At 18.0% G+C, this 18,587-nt stretch overlaps 1 protein-coding gene across 6 annotated transcripts in view; it reads right to left on the bottom strand.

Moving 5' to 3' along the window:
* Window positions 1-18,587, bottom strand: part of LOC145268864 (sorting nexin-25-like) — a 631,480-nt gene that overhangs the window by 64,705 nt on the left and 548,188 nt on the right. The window lies entirely within an intron of this gene.

Consider the following 18,587-nt stretch of genomic DNA (forward strand, 5'->3'; position numbering starts at 1 on the left):
ATATAAATCCATGTATTTTAACATTTGTATTTTATTTTTATTCATATTAGTCCCTGTATTTTAACATTTGTATTTTTTTTTTATTCATATTAATCCATGTATTTTAGCATTTGTATTTTGTTTTTATTCATATTAGTCCATGTATTTTAACATTTGTATTTTATTTTTCATCATATTAGTTTATGTATTTTAACATTTGTATTTTATGTTTATTAATATTAATCCATGTATTTTAGCATTTGTATTTTAGTTTTCTTCATATTGGTCCATGTATTTTAGCATTTGTATTTTATTTTTATTCATATTAGTCCATGTATTTTAACATTTGTATTTTATTTTTATTCATATTAGTCCATGTATTTTAGCATTTGTATTTTGTTTTTATTCCTATTAGTCCATGTATTTTAACATTTGTATTTTATTTTTATTCATATTAGTCCATGTATTTTAGAATTTGTATTTTATTTTTATTCATATTAATCCATGTATTTTAACATTTGTATTTTGTTTTTATTCATATTAATCCATGTATTTTAACATTTGTATTTTATTTTTATTCATATTAGTCCATGTATTTTAGCCTTTGTATTTTGTTTTTATTCATATTAGTCCATGTATTTTAACATTTGTATTTTATTTTTATTCATATTAGTCCATGTATTTTAGCATTTGTATTTTATTTTTATTCATATTAATCCATGTATTTTAGCATTTGTATTTTGTTTTCATTCCTATTAATCAATGTATTTTAGCATTTGTATTTTTTTATTCATATTAATCAATGTATTTTAACATTTGTATTTTGTTTTTATTAATATTAATCCATGTATTTTAACATTTGTATTTTTTATTCATATTAATCCATGTATTTTAGCATTTGTATTTTGTTTTTATCCATATTAATCAATGTATTTTAGCATTTGTATTTTTTATAGATATTGATCCATGTATTTTAGCATTTGCATTTTGTTTTTATTCATATTAATCAATGTATTTTAACATTTGTATTTTGTTTTTATTAATATTAATCCATGTATTTTAACATTTGTATTTTTTTATTCATATTAATCCATGTATTTTAGCATTTGTATTTTTTTATTCATATTCATCCATGTATTTTAGCATTTGTATTTTTTTTTTATCATATTAGTTCATGTATTTTAACATTTGTATTTTGTTTTTATGCATATTAGTCCATGTATTTTAGCATTTGTATTTTATTTTTATTCATATTAGTCCATGTATTTTAACATTTGTATTTTATTTTTATTCATATTAGTCCATGTATTTTAGCATTTGTATTTTGTTTTTATTCATATTAGTCCATGTATTTTAACATTTGTATTTAGTTTTTATTCATATTAGTCAATGTATTTTAACATTTGTATTTTATTTTTATTCATATTAGTCCATGTATTTTAGCATTTGTATTTTATCTTTATTCATATTAGTCCATGTATTTTAGCATTTGTATTTTATTTTTATTCATATTAGTCCATGTATTTTAACATTTGTATTTTATTTTTATTCATATTAGTCCATGTATTTTAGCATTTGTATTTTGTTTTTATTAATATAAATCCATGTATTTTAACATTTGTATTTTATTTTTATTCATATTAGTCCCTGTATTTTAACATTTGTATTTTTTTTTTATTCATATTAATCCATGTATTTTAGCATTTGTATTTTGTTTTTATTCATATTAGTCCATGTATTTTAACATTTGTATTTTATTTTTTATCATATTAGTTTATGTATTTTAACATTTGTATTTTATGTTTATTAATATTAATCCATGTATTTTAGCATTTGTATTTTAGTTTTCTTCATATTGGTCCATGTATTTTAGCATTTGTATTTTATTTTTATTCATATTAGTCCATGTATTTTAACATTTGTATTTTATTTTTATTCATATTAGTCCATGTATTTTAGCATTTGTATTTTGTTTTTATTCATATTAGTCCATGTATTTTAACATTTGTATTTTATTTTTATTCATATTAGTCCATGTATTTTAGAATTTGTATTTTATTTTTATTCATATTAATCCATGTATTTTAACATTTGTATTTTGTTTTTATTCATATTAATCCATGTATTTTAACATTTGTATTTTATTTTTATTCATATTAGTCCATGTATTTTAGCCTTTGTATTTTGTTTTTATTCATATTAGTCCATGTATTTTAACATTTGTATTTTATTTTTATTCATATTAGTCCATGTATTTTAGCATTTGTATTTTATTTTTATTCATATTAGTCCATGTATTTTAGCCTTTGTATTTTGTTTTTATTCATATTAATCCATGTATTTTAGCATTTGTATTTTGTTTTCATTCCTATTAATCAATGTATTTTAGCATTTGTATTTTTTTATTCATATTAATCAATGTATTTTAACATTTGTATTTTGTTTTTATTAATATTAATCCATGTATTTTAACATTTGTATTTTTTATTCATATTAATCCATGTATTTTAGCATTTGTATTTTGTTTTTATCCATATTAATCAATGTATTTTAGCATTTGTATTTTTTATAGATATTGATCCATGTATTTTAGCATTTGCATTTTGTTTTTATTCATATTAATCAATGTATTTTAACATTTGTATTTTGTTTTTATTAATATTAATCCATGTATTTTAACATTTGTATTTTTTTATTCATATTAATCCATGTATTTTAGCATTTGTATTTTTTTATTCATATTCATCCATGTATTTTAGCATTTGTATTTTTTTATTCATATTAAATCCATGTATTTTAACATTTGTATTTTGTTTTTATTCATATTAATCGATGTATTTTAACATTTGTATTTTGTTTTTATTAATATTAATCCATGTATTTCAACATTTGTATTTAGTTTTTATTCATATTAGTCCATGTATTTCAACATTTGTATTTTGTTTTTATTCATATTAATCAATGTATTTTAGCCTTTGTATTTTGTTATTCATATTAATCCATGTATTTTAACATTTTTATTTTGTTTTTATTCATATTAATCCATGTATTTTAGCATTTGTATTTAGTTTTTATTCATATTAATCCATGTATTTTAACATTTGTATTTTGTTTTTATTCATATTAATCCATGTATTTTAGCATTTGTATTTTGTTTTTATTCATATTAACCCATGTATTTTTACATTTGTATTTTGTTTTCATTCCTATTAAGCCATGTATTTAAACATTTGTATTTTGTTTTTATTCATATTAATCCATGTATTTTAGCCTTTGTATTTTGTTTTTATTCATATTAATCCATGTATTTTAGCCTTTGTATTTTGTTTTTATTCATATTAATCCATGTATTTTGACATTTGTATTTTGTTTTTATTCATATTAATCCATGTATGTTAACATTTGTATTTTATTTTTATTGATATTAATCCATGTATTTTAACATTTGTATTTTGTTTTCATTCCTATTAATCCATGTATTTTAGCATTTGTATTTTTTTATTCATATTAATCCATGTATTTTAGCTTTTGTATTTTGTTTTTATTCATATTAATCAAAGTATTTTTACATTTGTATTTTGTTTTTATTCATATTAATCCATGTATGTTAACATTTGTATTTTATTTTTATTCATATTAGTCCATGTATTTTAACATTTGTATTTTATTTTATTCATATTAGTCCATGTATTTTAACATTTGTATTTTGTTTTTATTCATATTAGTCCATGTATTTTAACATTTGTATTTTGTTTTTATTCATATTAATCCATGTATGTTAACATTTGTATTTTATTTTTATTCATATTAGTCCATGTATGTTAACATTTGTATTTTATTTTTATTCATATTAGTCCATGTATTTTAGCCTTTGTATTTTGTTTTTATTCATATTAATCCATGTATTTTTACATTTGTATTTTGTTTTCATTCCTATTAATCCATGTATTTTAGCATTTGTATTTTTTTATTCATATTAATCCATGTATTTTAGCTTTTGTATTTTGTTTTTATTCATATTAATCCATGTATTTTAACATTTGTATTTTGTTTTTATTCATATTAATCCATGTATTTTAACATATGTATTTAGTTTTTATTCATATTAATCCATGTATGTTAACTTTTGTATTTTGTTTTTATTCATATTAATCCATGTATGTTAACATTTGTATTTTATTTTTATTCATATTAATCCATGTATTTTAACATTTGTATTTAGTTTTTATTCATATTAATCCATGTATGTTAACTTTTGTATTTTGTTTTTATTCATATTATTCCATGTATTTTAACATTTGTATTTTTTTTATTCATATTAATCTATGTATTTTAACATTTGTATTTATTTTTATTCATATTAATCCATGTATTTTAACATTTGTATTTTTTGTATTCATATTAGTCCATGTATTTTAACATTTGTATTTTTTTTTTATTCATATTAATCCATGTATTTTAACATTTGTATTTTGTTTTTATTCATATTAGTCCATGTATTCAAACATTTGTATTTTTTTTATTCATATTAGTCCATGTATTTTAACATTTGTATTTTGTTTTTATTCATATTAATCCATGTATTTCAACATTTGTATTTTGTTTTTATTCATATTAATCCATGTATTTAAACATTTGTATTTTGTTTTTATTCATATTAATCCATGTATTTAAACATTTGTATTTTGTTTTTATTCATATTAATCCATGTATTTAAACATTTGTATTTTTTTTATTCATATTAGTCCATGTATGTTAACATTTGTATTTTGTTTTTATTCATATTAATCCATGTATTTTAACATTTGTATTTTGTTTTTATTCATATTAATCCATGTATTTTAACATTGGTATTTTGTTTTTATTCATATTAATCCATGTATTTAAACATTTGTATTTTGTTTTTATTCATATTAATCCCTGTATTTTAACATTTGTATTTTGTTTTTATTCATATTAGTCCATGTATTTCAACATTTGTATTTTGTTTTTATTCATATTAATCCATGTATTTAAACATTTGTATTTTGTTTTTATTCATATTAATCCATGTATTTTAACATTTGTATTTTATTTTTATTCATATTAATCCATGTATTTTAGCATTTGTATTTTATTTTTATTCATATTAGTCAATGTATTTTAACATTTGTATTTTATTTTTATTCATATTAGTCCATGTATTTTAACATTTGTATTTTGTTTTTATTCATATTAATCCATGTATTTTAACATTTGTATTTTATTTTTATTCATATTAATCCATGTATTTTAGCATTTGTATTTTGTTTTTATTCATATTAGTCCACGTATTTTAGCATTTGTATTTTATTTTTATTCATATTAGTCCATGTATTTTAACATTTGTATTTTATTTTTATTCATATTAATCCATGTATTTTAGCATTTGTATTTTTTTTTTTTATTCATATTAATCAATGTATTTTAGCATTTTTATTTTGTTTTTATTCATATTAGTCCATGTATTTTAGCATTTGTATTTATTTTTATTCATATTAATCAATGTATTTTAACATTTGTATTTTATTTTTATTCATATTAGTCCATGTATTTTAACATTTGTATTTTATTTTTATTCATATTAATCCATGTATTTTAGCATTTGTATTTTTTTTTTTATTCATATTAATCCATGTATTTTAGCATTTTTATTTTGTTTTTATTCATATTAGTCCATGTATTTTAACATTTGTATTTTATTTTTTATCATATTAGTTCATGTATTTTAACATTTGTATTTTATGTTTATTCATATTAATCCATGTATTTTAGCATTTGTATTTTAGTTTTATTCATATTGGTCCATGTATTTTAGCATTTGTATTTTATTTTTATTCATATTAGTCCATGTATTTTAACATTTGTATTTTATTTTTATTCATATTAGTCCATGTATTTTAGCATTTGTATTTTGTTTTTATTCATATTAGTCCATGTATTTTAACATTTGTATTTTATTTTTATTCATATTAGTCCATGTATTTTAGCATTTGTATTTTATTTTTATTCATATTAATCCATGTATTTTAACATTTGTATTTTATTTTTATTTATATTAATCCATGTATTTTAACATTTGTATTTTATTTTTATTCATATTAGTCCATGTATTTTAACATTTGTATTTTATTTTTATTCATATTAATCCATGTATTTTAACATTTGTATTTTATTTTTATTAATATTAGTCCATGTATTTTAGCATTTGTATTTTATTTTTATTCATATTAGTCCATGTATTTTAGAATTTGTATTTTATTTTTATTCATATTAGTCCATGTATTTAAGCATTTGTATTTTATTTTTATTCATATTAGTCCATGTATTTTAACATTTGTATTTTTTTTTTATTCATATTAGTCCATGTATTTTAACATTTGTATTTTATTTTTATTCATATTAGTCCATGTATTTTAACATTTGTATTTTATTTTTATTCATATTAGTCCATGTATTTTAGCATTTGTATTTTATTTTTATTCATATTAGTCCATGTATTTTAGCATTTGTATTTTATTTTTATTCATATTAGTCCATGTATTTTAGCATTTGTATTTTATTTTTATTCATATTAGTCCATGTATTTTAACATTTGTATTTAGTTTTTATTCATATTAGTCCATGTATTTTAACATTTGTATTTTATTTTTATTCATATTAGTCCATGTATTTTAGCATTTGTATTTTATCTTTATTCATATTAATCCATGTATTTTAGCATTTGTATTTTAGTTTTATTCATATTGGTCCATGTATTTTAGCATTTGTATTTTATTTTTATTCATATTAGTCCATGTATGTTAACATTTGTATTTTATTTTTATTCATATTAGTCCATGTATTTTAGCATTTGTATTTTGTTTTTATTCATATTAGTCCATGTATTTTAACATTTGTATTTTATTTTTATTCATATTAGTCCATGTATTTTAGCATTTGTATTTTATTTTTATTCATATTAATCCATGTATTTTAACATTTGTATTTTATTTTTATTCATATTAATCCATGTATTTTAACATTTGTATTTTATTTTTATTCATATTAGTCCATGTATTTTAACATTTGTATTTTATTTTTATTCATATTAATCCATGTATTTTAACATTTGTATTTTATTTTTATTCATATTAGTCCATGTATTTTAGCATTTGTATTTTATTTTTATTCATATTAGTCCATGTATTTTAGAATTTGTATTTTATTTTTATTCATATTAGTCCATGTATTTTAACATTTGTATTTTATTTTTATTCATATTAATCCATGTATTTTAGCATTTGTATTTTTTTTTATTCATATTAATCAATGTATTTTAGCATTTGTATTTTATTTTTATTCATATTAGTCCATGTATTTTAACATTTGTATTTTATTTTTATTCATATTAGTCCATGTATTTTAACATTTGTATTTTATTTTTATTCATATTAGTCCATGTATTTTAGCATTTGTATTTTATTTTTATTCATATTAGTCCATGTATTTTAGCATTTGTATTTTGTTTTTATTCATATTAGTCCACGTATTTTAGCATTTGTATTTTATTTTTATTCATATTAGTCCATGTATTTTAGCATTTGTATTTTTTTTTTATTCATATTAGTCCATGTATTTGAGGATTTGTATTTTGTTTTTATTCATATTAGTCAATGTATTTTAACATTTGTATTTTATTTTTATTCATATTAGTCCATGTATGTAAGCATTTGTATTTTGTTTTTATTCATATTAGTCCATGTATTTTAACATTTGTATTTTATTTTTATTCATATTAGTCCATGTATTTTAGCATTTGTATTTTGTTTTTATTCATATTAGTCCATGTATTTTAACATTTGTATTTTATTTTTATTCATATTAGTCCATGTATTTTAACATTTGTATTTTATTTTTATTCATATTAGTCCATGTATGTAAGCATTTGTATTTTGTTTTTATTCATATTAGTCCATGTATTTTAACATTTGTATTTTATTTTTATTCATATTAGTCCATGTATTTTAGCATTTGTATTTTATTTATTCATATTAGTCAATGTATTTTAACATTTGTATTTTATTTTTATTCATATTAGTCCATGTATTTTAACATTTGTATTTTATTTTTATTCATATTAGTCCATGTATTTTAGCATTTGTATTTTGTTTTTATTCATATTAGTCCATGTATTTTAACATTTGTATTTTATTTTTATTCATATTAGTCCATGTATGTAAGCATTTGTATTTTATTTTTATTCATATTAGTCCATGTATTTTAGCATTTGTATTTTATTTTTATTCATATTAGTCCATGTATTTTAACATTTGTATTTTATTTTTATTCATATTAGTCCATGTATTTTAACATTTGTATTTTATTTTTATTCATATTAGTCCATGTATGTAAGCATTTGTATTTTGTTTTTATTCATATTAGTCCATGTATTTTAGCATTTGTATTTTGTTTTTATTCATATTAATCCATGTATTTTAACATTTGTATTTTATTTTTATTCATATTAGTCCATGTATGTAAGCATTTGTATTTTGTTTTTATTCATATTAGTCCATGTATTTTAGCATTTGTATTTTATTTTTATTCATATTAGTCCATGTATTTTAACATTTGTATTTTATTTTTATTCCTATTAGTCCATGTATTTTAGCATTTGTATTTTATTTTTATTCATATTAGTCCATGTATTTTAACATTTGTATTTTATTTTTATTCATATTAGTCCATGTATGTAAGCATTTGTATTTTGTTTTTATTCATATTAGTCCATGTATTTTAACATTTGTATTTTATTTTTATTCATATTAGTCCATGTATGTAAGCATTTGTATTTTATTTTTATTCATATTAGTCCATGTATTTTAACATTGGTATTTTATTTTTATTCATATTAGTCCATGTATTTTAGCATTTGTATTTTATTTTTATTCATATTAGTCCATGTATTTTAACATCTGTATTTTATTTTTATTCATATTAGTCCATGTATTTTAACATTTGTATTTTATTTTTATTCATATTAGTCCATGTATTTTAACATTTGTATTTTATTTTTATTCATATTAGTCCATGTATTTTAACATTTGTATTTTATTTTTATTCATATTAGTCCATGTATTTTTACATTTGTATTTTATTTTTATTCATATTAGTCCATGTATTTTAACATTTGTATTTTATTTTTATTCATATTAGTCCATGTATTTTAACATTTGTATTTTATTTTTATTCATATTAGTCCATGTATTTTAACATTTGTATTTTATTTTTATTCATATTAGTCCATGTATTTTAACATTTGTATTTTATTTTTATTCATATTAGTCCATGTATTTTAACATTTGTATTTTATTTTTATTCATATTAGTCCATGTATTTTAACATTTGTATTTTATTTTTATTCATATTAGTCCATGTATTTTAACATTTGTATTTTATTTTTATTCATATTAGTCCATGTATGTAAGCATTTGTATTTTGTTTTTATTCATATTAGTCCATGTATTTTAGCATTTGTATTTTATTTATTCATATTAGTCAATGTATTTTAACATTTGTATTTTATTTTTATTCATATTAGTCCATGTATTTTAACATTTGTATTTTATTTTTATTCATATTAGTCCATGTATGTAAGCATTTGTATTTTATTTTTATTCATATTAGTCCATGTATTTTAGCATTTGTATTTTATTTTTATTCATATTAGTCCATGTATTTTAACATTTGTATTTTATTTTTATTCATATTAGTCCATGTATTTTAACATTTGTATTTTATTTTTATTCATATTAGTCTATGTATTTTAACATTTGTATTTTATTTTTATTCATATTAGTCCATGTATGTAAGCATTTGTATTTTGTTTTTATTCATATTAGTCCATGTATTTTAGCATTTGTATTTTGTTTTTATTCATATTAGTCAATGTATTTTAACATTTGTATTTTATTTTTATTCATATTAGTCCATGTATTTTAGCATTTGTATTTTGTTTTTATTCATATTAGTCAATGTATTTTAACATTTGTATTTTGTTTTTATTCATATTAGTCCATGTATTTTAGCATTTGTATTTTTTTTTTATTCATATTAGTCAATGTATTTTAACATTTGTATTTTATTTTTATTCATATTAGTCCATGTATGTAAGCATTTGTATTTTGTTTTTATTCATATTAGTCCATGTATTTTAGCATTTGTATTTTGTTTTTATTCATATTAGTCCATGTATTTTAGCATTTGTATTTTGTTTTTATTCATATTAGTCCATGTATTTTAGCATTTGTATTTTGTTTTTATTCATATTAGTCTATGTATTTTAGCATTTGTATTTTGTTTTTATTCATATTAGTCCATGTATTTTAACATTTGTATTTTGTTTTTATTCATATTAGTCCATGTATTTTAGCATTTGTATTTTTTTTTTATTCATATTAGTCCATGTATTTGAGAATTTGTATTTTGTTTTTATTCATATTAGTCAATGTATTATAACATTTGTATTTTATTTTTATTCATATTAGTCCATGTATTTTAGCTTTTGTATTTTTTTTTTATTCATATTAGTCCATGTATTTTAGCTTTTGTATTTTATTTTTATTCATATTAGTCCATGTATTTTAACATTTGTATTTTGTTTTTATTCATATTAATCCATGTATTTGAGAATTTGTATTTTGTTTTTATTCATATTAGTCAATGTATTTTAACATTTGTATTTTATTTTTATTCATATTAGTCCATGTATTTTAGCTTTTGTATTTTTTTTTTATTCATATTAGTCCATGTATGTAAGCATTTGTATTTTGTTTTTATTCATATTAGTCCATGTATTTTAGCATTTGTATTTTATTTATTCATATTAGTCAATGTATTTTAACATTTGTATTTTATTTTTATTCATATTAGTCCATGTATTTTAACATTTGTATTTTATTTTTATTCATATTAGTCCATGTATTTTAACATTTGTATTTTATTTTTATTCATATTAGTCCATGTATTTTAACATTTGTATTTTATTTTTATTCATATAAGTCCATGTATTTTAACATTTGTATTTTATTTTTATTCATATTAGTCCATGTATGTAAGCATTTGTATTTTGTTTTTATTCATATTAGTCCATGTATTTTAGCATTTGTATTTTATTTATTCATATTAGTCAATGTATTTTAACATTTGTATTTTATTTTTATTCATATTAGTCCATGTATTTTAACATTTGTATTTTATTTTTATTCATATTAGTCCATGTATTTTAACATTTGTATTTTATTTTTATTCATATTAGTCCATGTATTTTAACATTTGTATTTTATTTTTATTCATATTAGTCCATGTATTTTAACATTTGTATTTTATTTTTATTCATATTAGTCCATGTATGTAAGCATTTGTATTTTGTTTTTATTCATATTAGTCCATGTATTTTAGCATTTGTATTTTGTTTTTATTCATATTAGTCAATGTATTTTAACATTTGTATTTTATTTTTATTCATATTAGTCCATGTATTTTAGCATTTGTATTTTGTTTTTATTCATATTAGTCAATGTATTTTAACATTTGTATTTTGTTTTTATTCATATTAGTCCATGTATTTTAGCATTTGTATTTTTTTTTTATTCATATTAGTCAATGTATTTTAACATTTGTATTTTATTTTTATTCATATTAGTCCATGTATGTAAGCATTTGTATTTTGTTTTTATTCATATTAGTCCATGTATTTTAGCATTTGTATTTTGTTTTTATTCATATTAGTCCATGTATTTTAGCATTTGTATTTTGTTTTTATTCATATTAGTCCATGTATTTTAGCATTTGTATTTTGTTTTTATTCATATTAGTCTATGTATTTTAGCATTTGTATTTTGTTTTTATTCATATTAGTCCATGTATTTTAACATTTGTATTTTGTTTTTATTCATATTAGTCCATGTATTTTAGCATTTGTATTTTTTTTTTATTCATATTAGTCCATGTATTTGAGAATTTGTATTTTGTTTTTATTCATATTAGTCAATGTATTTTAACATTTGTATTTTATTTTTATTCATATTAGTCCATGTATTTTAGCTTTTGTATTTTTTTTTTATTCATATTAGTCCATGTATTTTAGCTTTTGTATTTTATTTTTATTCATATTAGTCCATGTATTTTAACATTTGTATTTTGTTTTTATTCATATTAATCCATGTATTTGAGAATTTGTATTTTGTTTTTATTCATATTAGTCCATGTATTTTAACATTTGTATTTTATTTTTATTCATATTAGTCCATGTATTTTAGCTTTTGTATTTTTTTTTTATTCATATTAGTCCATGTATTTTAGCTTTTGTATTTTATTTTTATTCATATTAGTCAATGTATTTTAACATTTGTATTTTATTTTTATTCATATTAGTCCATGTATTTTAACATTTGTATTTTGTTTTTATTCATATTAGTCCATGTATTTTAGCATTTGTATTTTGTTTTTATTCATATTAGTCCATGTATTTTAACATTTGTATTTTGTTTTTATTCATATTAGTCCATGTATTTTAGCATTTGTATTTTGTTTTTATTCATATTAGTCAATGTATTTTACCATGTGTATTTTTTTTATTTATATTTGTCCATGTATTTTAACATTTGTATTTAGTTTTTATTCATATTAGTCCATGTATTTTAGCATTTGTATTTTATTTTTATTCATTTTAGTCCATGTATTTTAGCATTTGTATTTTATTTTTATTCATATTAATCCATGTATTTTAACATTTGTATTTTTTGTATTTATATTAGTCCATGTATTTTAACATTTGTATTTAGTTTTTATTCATATTAGTCCATGTATTTTAGCATTTGTATTTTGTTTTTATTCATATTAGTCCATGTATTTTAACATTTTTATTTTATTTTTTGTTTCATATTAGTCCATGTATTTTAGCATTTGTATTTTGTTTTTATTCATATTAGTCCATGTATTTTAGCATTTGTATTTTATTTTTATTCATATTAGTCTATGTATTTTAGCATTTGTATTTTGTTTTTATTCATATTAGTCCATGTATTTTAGCATTTGTATTTTGTTTTTATTCATATTAGTCCATGTATTTTAGCTGTTGTATTTTGTTTTTATTTATATTAGTCCATGTATTTTAGCATTTCTATTTTATTTTTTGTTTCATATTAGTCCATGTATTTTAGCATTTGTATTTTGTTTTTATTCATATTAGTCCATGTATTTTAGCATTTGTATTTTATTTTTATTCATATTAGTCCATGTATTTTAGGTTTTTTATTTTATTGTTATTCATATTAGTCAATGTATTTTAGCATTTGTATTTTGTTTTTATTCATATTAGTCCATGTATTTTAGCTTTTGTATTTTGTTTTTATTCATATTAGTCCATGTATTTTAGCTTTTGTATTTTGTTTTTATTCATATTAGTCAATGTATTTTAGCTTTTGTATTTTGTTTTTATTCATATTAGTCAATGTATTTTAACATTTGTATTTTGTTTTTATTCATATTAGTCCATGTATTTTAACATTTGTATTTTGTTTTTATTCATATTAGTCCATGTATTTTAGAATTTGTATTTTATTTTTATTCATATTAGTCCATGTATTGTAGAATTTGTATTTTATTTTTATTCATATTAGTCCATGTATTTTAGCATTTGTATTTTATTTTTATTCATATTAGTCCATGTATTTTAGCATTTGTATTTTATTTTTATTCATATTAGTCCATGTATTTTAACATTTATATTTTATTTTTATTGATATTAATCCATGTATTTTAGCTTTTGTATTTTATTTTGATTCATATTAATCCATGTAGTTTAGCTTTTGTATTTTATTTTTATTCATATTAGTCCATATATTTTAACATTTGTATTTAGTTTTTATTCATATTAATCCATGTATTTTAGCATTTGTATTGTATTTTTATTCATATTAATCCATGTATTTTAACATTTGTATTTTATTTTTATTCATATTAATCTATGTATTTTAACATTTGTATTTAATTTTTATTCATATTAATCCATGTATTTTAACATTTATATTTTATTTTTATTGATATTAATCCATGTATTTTAGCTTTTGTATTTTATTTTGATTCATATTAATCCATGTAGTTTAGCTTTTGTATTTTATTTTTATTCATATTAGTCCATATATTTTAACATTTGTATTTAGTTTTTATTCATATTAATCCATGTATTTTAGCATTTGTATTGTATTTTTATTCATATTAATCCATGTATTTTAGCATTTGTATTTTATTTTTATTCATATTAATCCATGTATTTTAGCTTTTGTATTTTATTTTTATTCATATTAGTCCATGTATTTTAACATTTGTATTTTATTTTTATTCATATTAATCCATGTATTTTAACATTTGTATTTTATTTTTATTCATATTAATCCATGTATTTTAACATTTGTATTTTGTTTTTATTCATATTAATCCATGTATTTTAACATTTGTATTTTATTTTGATTCATATTAATCCATGTATTTTAGCTTTTGTATTTTATTTTTATTCATATTAGTCCATGTATTTTAACATTTGTATTTTATTTTTATTCATATTAGTCCATATATTTTAACATTTGTATTTTGTTTTTATTCATATTAGTCAATGTATTTTAACATTTGTATTTTGTTTTTATTCATATAAATCCATGTAATTTAGCATTTGTATTGTATTTTTATTCATATTAATCCATGTATTTTAGCTTTTGTATTTTATTTTTATTCATATTAATCCATGTATTTTAGCTTTTGTATTTTATTTTTATTCATATTAGTCCATGTATTTTAACATTTGTATTTTATTTTTATTCATATTAGTCCATGTATTTTAGCTTTTGTATTTTGTTTTTATTCATATGAATCCAATGTATTTTAGCTTTTGTATTTTATTTTTATTCATATTAATCCATGTATTTTAGCTTTTGTATTTTATTTTTATTCATATTAGTCCATGTATTTTAACATTTGTATTTTATTTTTATTCATATTAGTCCATGTATTTTAGCATTTGTATTTTATTTTTATTCATATTAGTCCATGTATTTTAACATTTGTATTTTATTTTTATTCATATTAGTCCATGTATTTTAGCTTTTGTATTTTGTTTTTATTCATATTAGTCAATGTATTTTAACATTTGTATTTTATTTTTATTCATATTAGTCCATGTATTTTAGCATTTGTATTTTATTTTTATTCATATTAATCCATGTATTTTAGCTTTTGTATTTTATTTTTATTCATATTAATCCATGTATTTTAACATTGGTATTTTGTTTTTATTCATATTAATCCATGTATTTTAACATTTGTATTTAGTTTTTATTCATATTAATCCATGTATTTTAGTATTTGTATTTTGTTTTTATTCATATTAATCCATGTATTTTAATATTGGTATTTTCATATTCATATTAGTCCATGTATTTTAGCATTTGTATTTTTTTTTTATTCATATTAATCCATGTATTTTAACATTTGTATTTTGTTTTTATTCATATTAATCCATGTATTTTAATATTTGGATTTTTTGTTTTTATTCATATTAATCCATGTATTTTAACATTTGTATTTTGTTTTTATTCATATTAATCCATGTATTTTAGTATTTGTATTTTGTTTTTATTCATATTAATCCATGTATTTTAACATTGGTATTTTCATATTCATATTAGTCCATGTATTTTAGCATTTGTATTTTATTTTTATTCATATTAATCCATGTATTTTAACATTTGTATTTTGTTTTTATTCATATTAATCCATGTATTTTAATATTTGGATTTTTTGTTTTTATTAATATTAATCCATGTATTTTAACATTTGTATTTTGTTTTTATTCATATTAATCCATGTATTTTAGTATTTGTATTTTGTTTTTATTCATATTAATCCATGTATTTTAACATTGGTATTTTCATATTCATATTAGTCCATGTATTTTAGCATTTGTATTTTTTTATTCATATTAATCCATGTATTTGAACATTTGTATTTTTGTATTTATTCATATTAATCCATGTATTTTAACATTTGTAATTTGTTTTTATTCATATTAATCCATGTATTTTAACATTGGTATTTTCCTATTCATATTAGTCCATGTATTTTAACATTTGTATTTTATTTTTATTCATATTAATCCATGTATTTTAGAATTTGTATTTTATTTTTATTCATATTAATCCATGTATTTTAGCATTTGTATTTAGTTTTTATTCATATAAATCCATGTAATTTAGCATTTGTATTTTATTTTTATTTATATTAATCCATGTATTTTAACATTTGTATTTTTTTTTTATTCATATTAATCCATTTATTTTAGCATTTGTATTTTGTTTTTATTCATATTTATCCATGTATTTTAACATTTGCATTTAGTTTTTATTTATATTAATCCATTTATTTTAACATTTGTATTTTGTTTTTATTCATATTAATCCATGTATTTTAGTATTTGTATTTTTTTTTATTCATATTTATCCATGTATTTTAACATTTGCATTTAGTTTTTATTTATATTAATCCATGTATTTTAACATTTGTATTTTGTTTTTATTCATATTAATCCATGTATTTTAGTATTTGTATTTTGTTTTTATTCATATTAATCCATGTATTTTAACATTGGTATTTTCATATTCATATTAGTCCATGTATTTTAGCATTTGTATTTTTTTTATTCATATTAATCCATGTATTTGAACATTTGTATTTGTGTTTTTATTCATATTAATCCATGTATTTTAACATTGGTATTTTTGTATTTATTCATATTAATCCATGTATTTTAACATTGGTATTTTCCTATTCATATTAGTCCATGTATTTTAACATTTGTATTTTATTTTTATTCATATTAATCCATGTATTTTAGAATTTGTATTTTATTTTTATTCATATTAATCCATGTATTTTAGCATTTGTATTTTATTTTTATTCATATTAATCCATGTATTTTAGCATTTGTATTTTGTTTTTATTCATATTAATCCATGTATTTTAGAATTTGTATTTAGTTTTTATTCATATAAATCCATGTAATTTAGCATTTGTATTTTATTTTTATTCATATTAATCCATGTATTTTAGCATTTGTATTTTGTTTTTATTCATATTAATCCATGTATTTTAGCATTTGTATTTTGTTTTTATTTATATTAATCCATGTATTTTAGCATTTTTATTTAGTTTTTATTCATATTAATCCATGTATTTTAACATTTGTATTTTGTTTTTATTCATATTAATCCATTTATTTTAGCATTTGTATTTTGTTTTTATTTATATTAATCCATGTATTTTAACATTTGTATTTTTTTTTTATTCATATTAATCCATTTATTTTAGCATTTGTATTTTGTTTTTATTTATATTAATCCATGTATTTTAACATTTGTATTTTTTTTTTTATTCATATTAATCCATTTATTTTAGCATTTGTATTTTGTTTTTATTCATATTAATCCATGTATGTTAACATTTGCATTTAGTTTTTATTTATATTAATCCATGTATTTTAACATTTGTATTTTTTTTATTCACATTAATCCATGTATTTTAACATTGGTATTTTGTTTTTATTCATATGTATCCATGTATTTTAACATTTGCATTTAGTTTTTATTCATATTAATCCATGTATACATTTTTATTTTTCATGTCACACTTTCAGTGTCATTACATTTAGATTCAATTGCAGAAATCAATTCTGTTTTTCTGACAATAATTGAATTGATTGAGGTAATTTAAAAATGATAATTTTAAAAGCAATACTATGTATATATAAAAGTTATATTTCTTTGAATTTACTAATTTACTGATTTATCAAAGAACTTAGTTTTCTAACATTGGATACAATGATTGCTTTCTGCTAATTTTGCATTCAAGTTTTCCTGCTATTATCATATAATAGTTTTATAATTTATAGCTTCTATTGTTTACACATGAAAATTCGTTTTTGTGCTTCTAAAGTTGTATGTATCAAAGTTGCATAGAAGCAAGTTTTTTTTATACGTCAACAAATAAAATAAAAGTACTAAAGTGTTTTCTCTGGACTCTATAAAAAGACTTTATTACGACAACATACACACAAAAAACAAGCTAATGTAAAACATATATATAGAGAGAAAACCTGAACACTACAAAGTGTATTTTAAGATAGTAAAACCCGGGTTCAAATTTTCTGCAAGTCATGTAAAAAACAAAGAATCTAAACGAAGAATGGATCCAATCCAATTAAGACGCAATCCGTGTACATATATTGATGAGAATGCTGAACATGATTGATCAACTGGTCATTTTATAAACAAAAATCTTTGTCAGTTTGAACTTGTATTTCTTGACAACAATTTTATTACTAAAAACAGCAAAAACAGAAAAATTTACTTTAATAAAAATTGGACTTTACCGTTGAAGTAAAAAAAAATAAAAAATGCTACAAGTTCAAGATTTTTTATTTCCAATTTCCACTGGAGATTTTTTATCCAATTAAATGCAGAAATTGGTTAACAAATAAAGCTATAATTAATTGAAGG

Source organism: Euprymna scolopes, chromosome 4, assembly GCF_053919585.1.
Source record: "Euprymna scolopes isolate OS-2025 chromosome 4, ASM5391958v1, whole genome shotgun sequence".
Classification (NCBI taxonomy): domain Eukaryota; kingdom Metazoa; phylum Mollusca; class Cephalopoda; order Sepiida; family Sepiolidae; genus Euprymna; species Euprymna scolopes.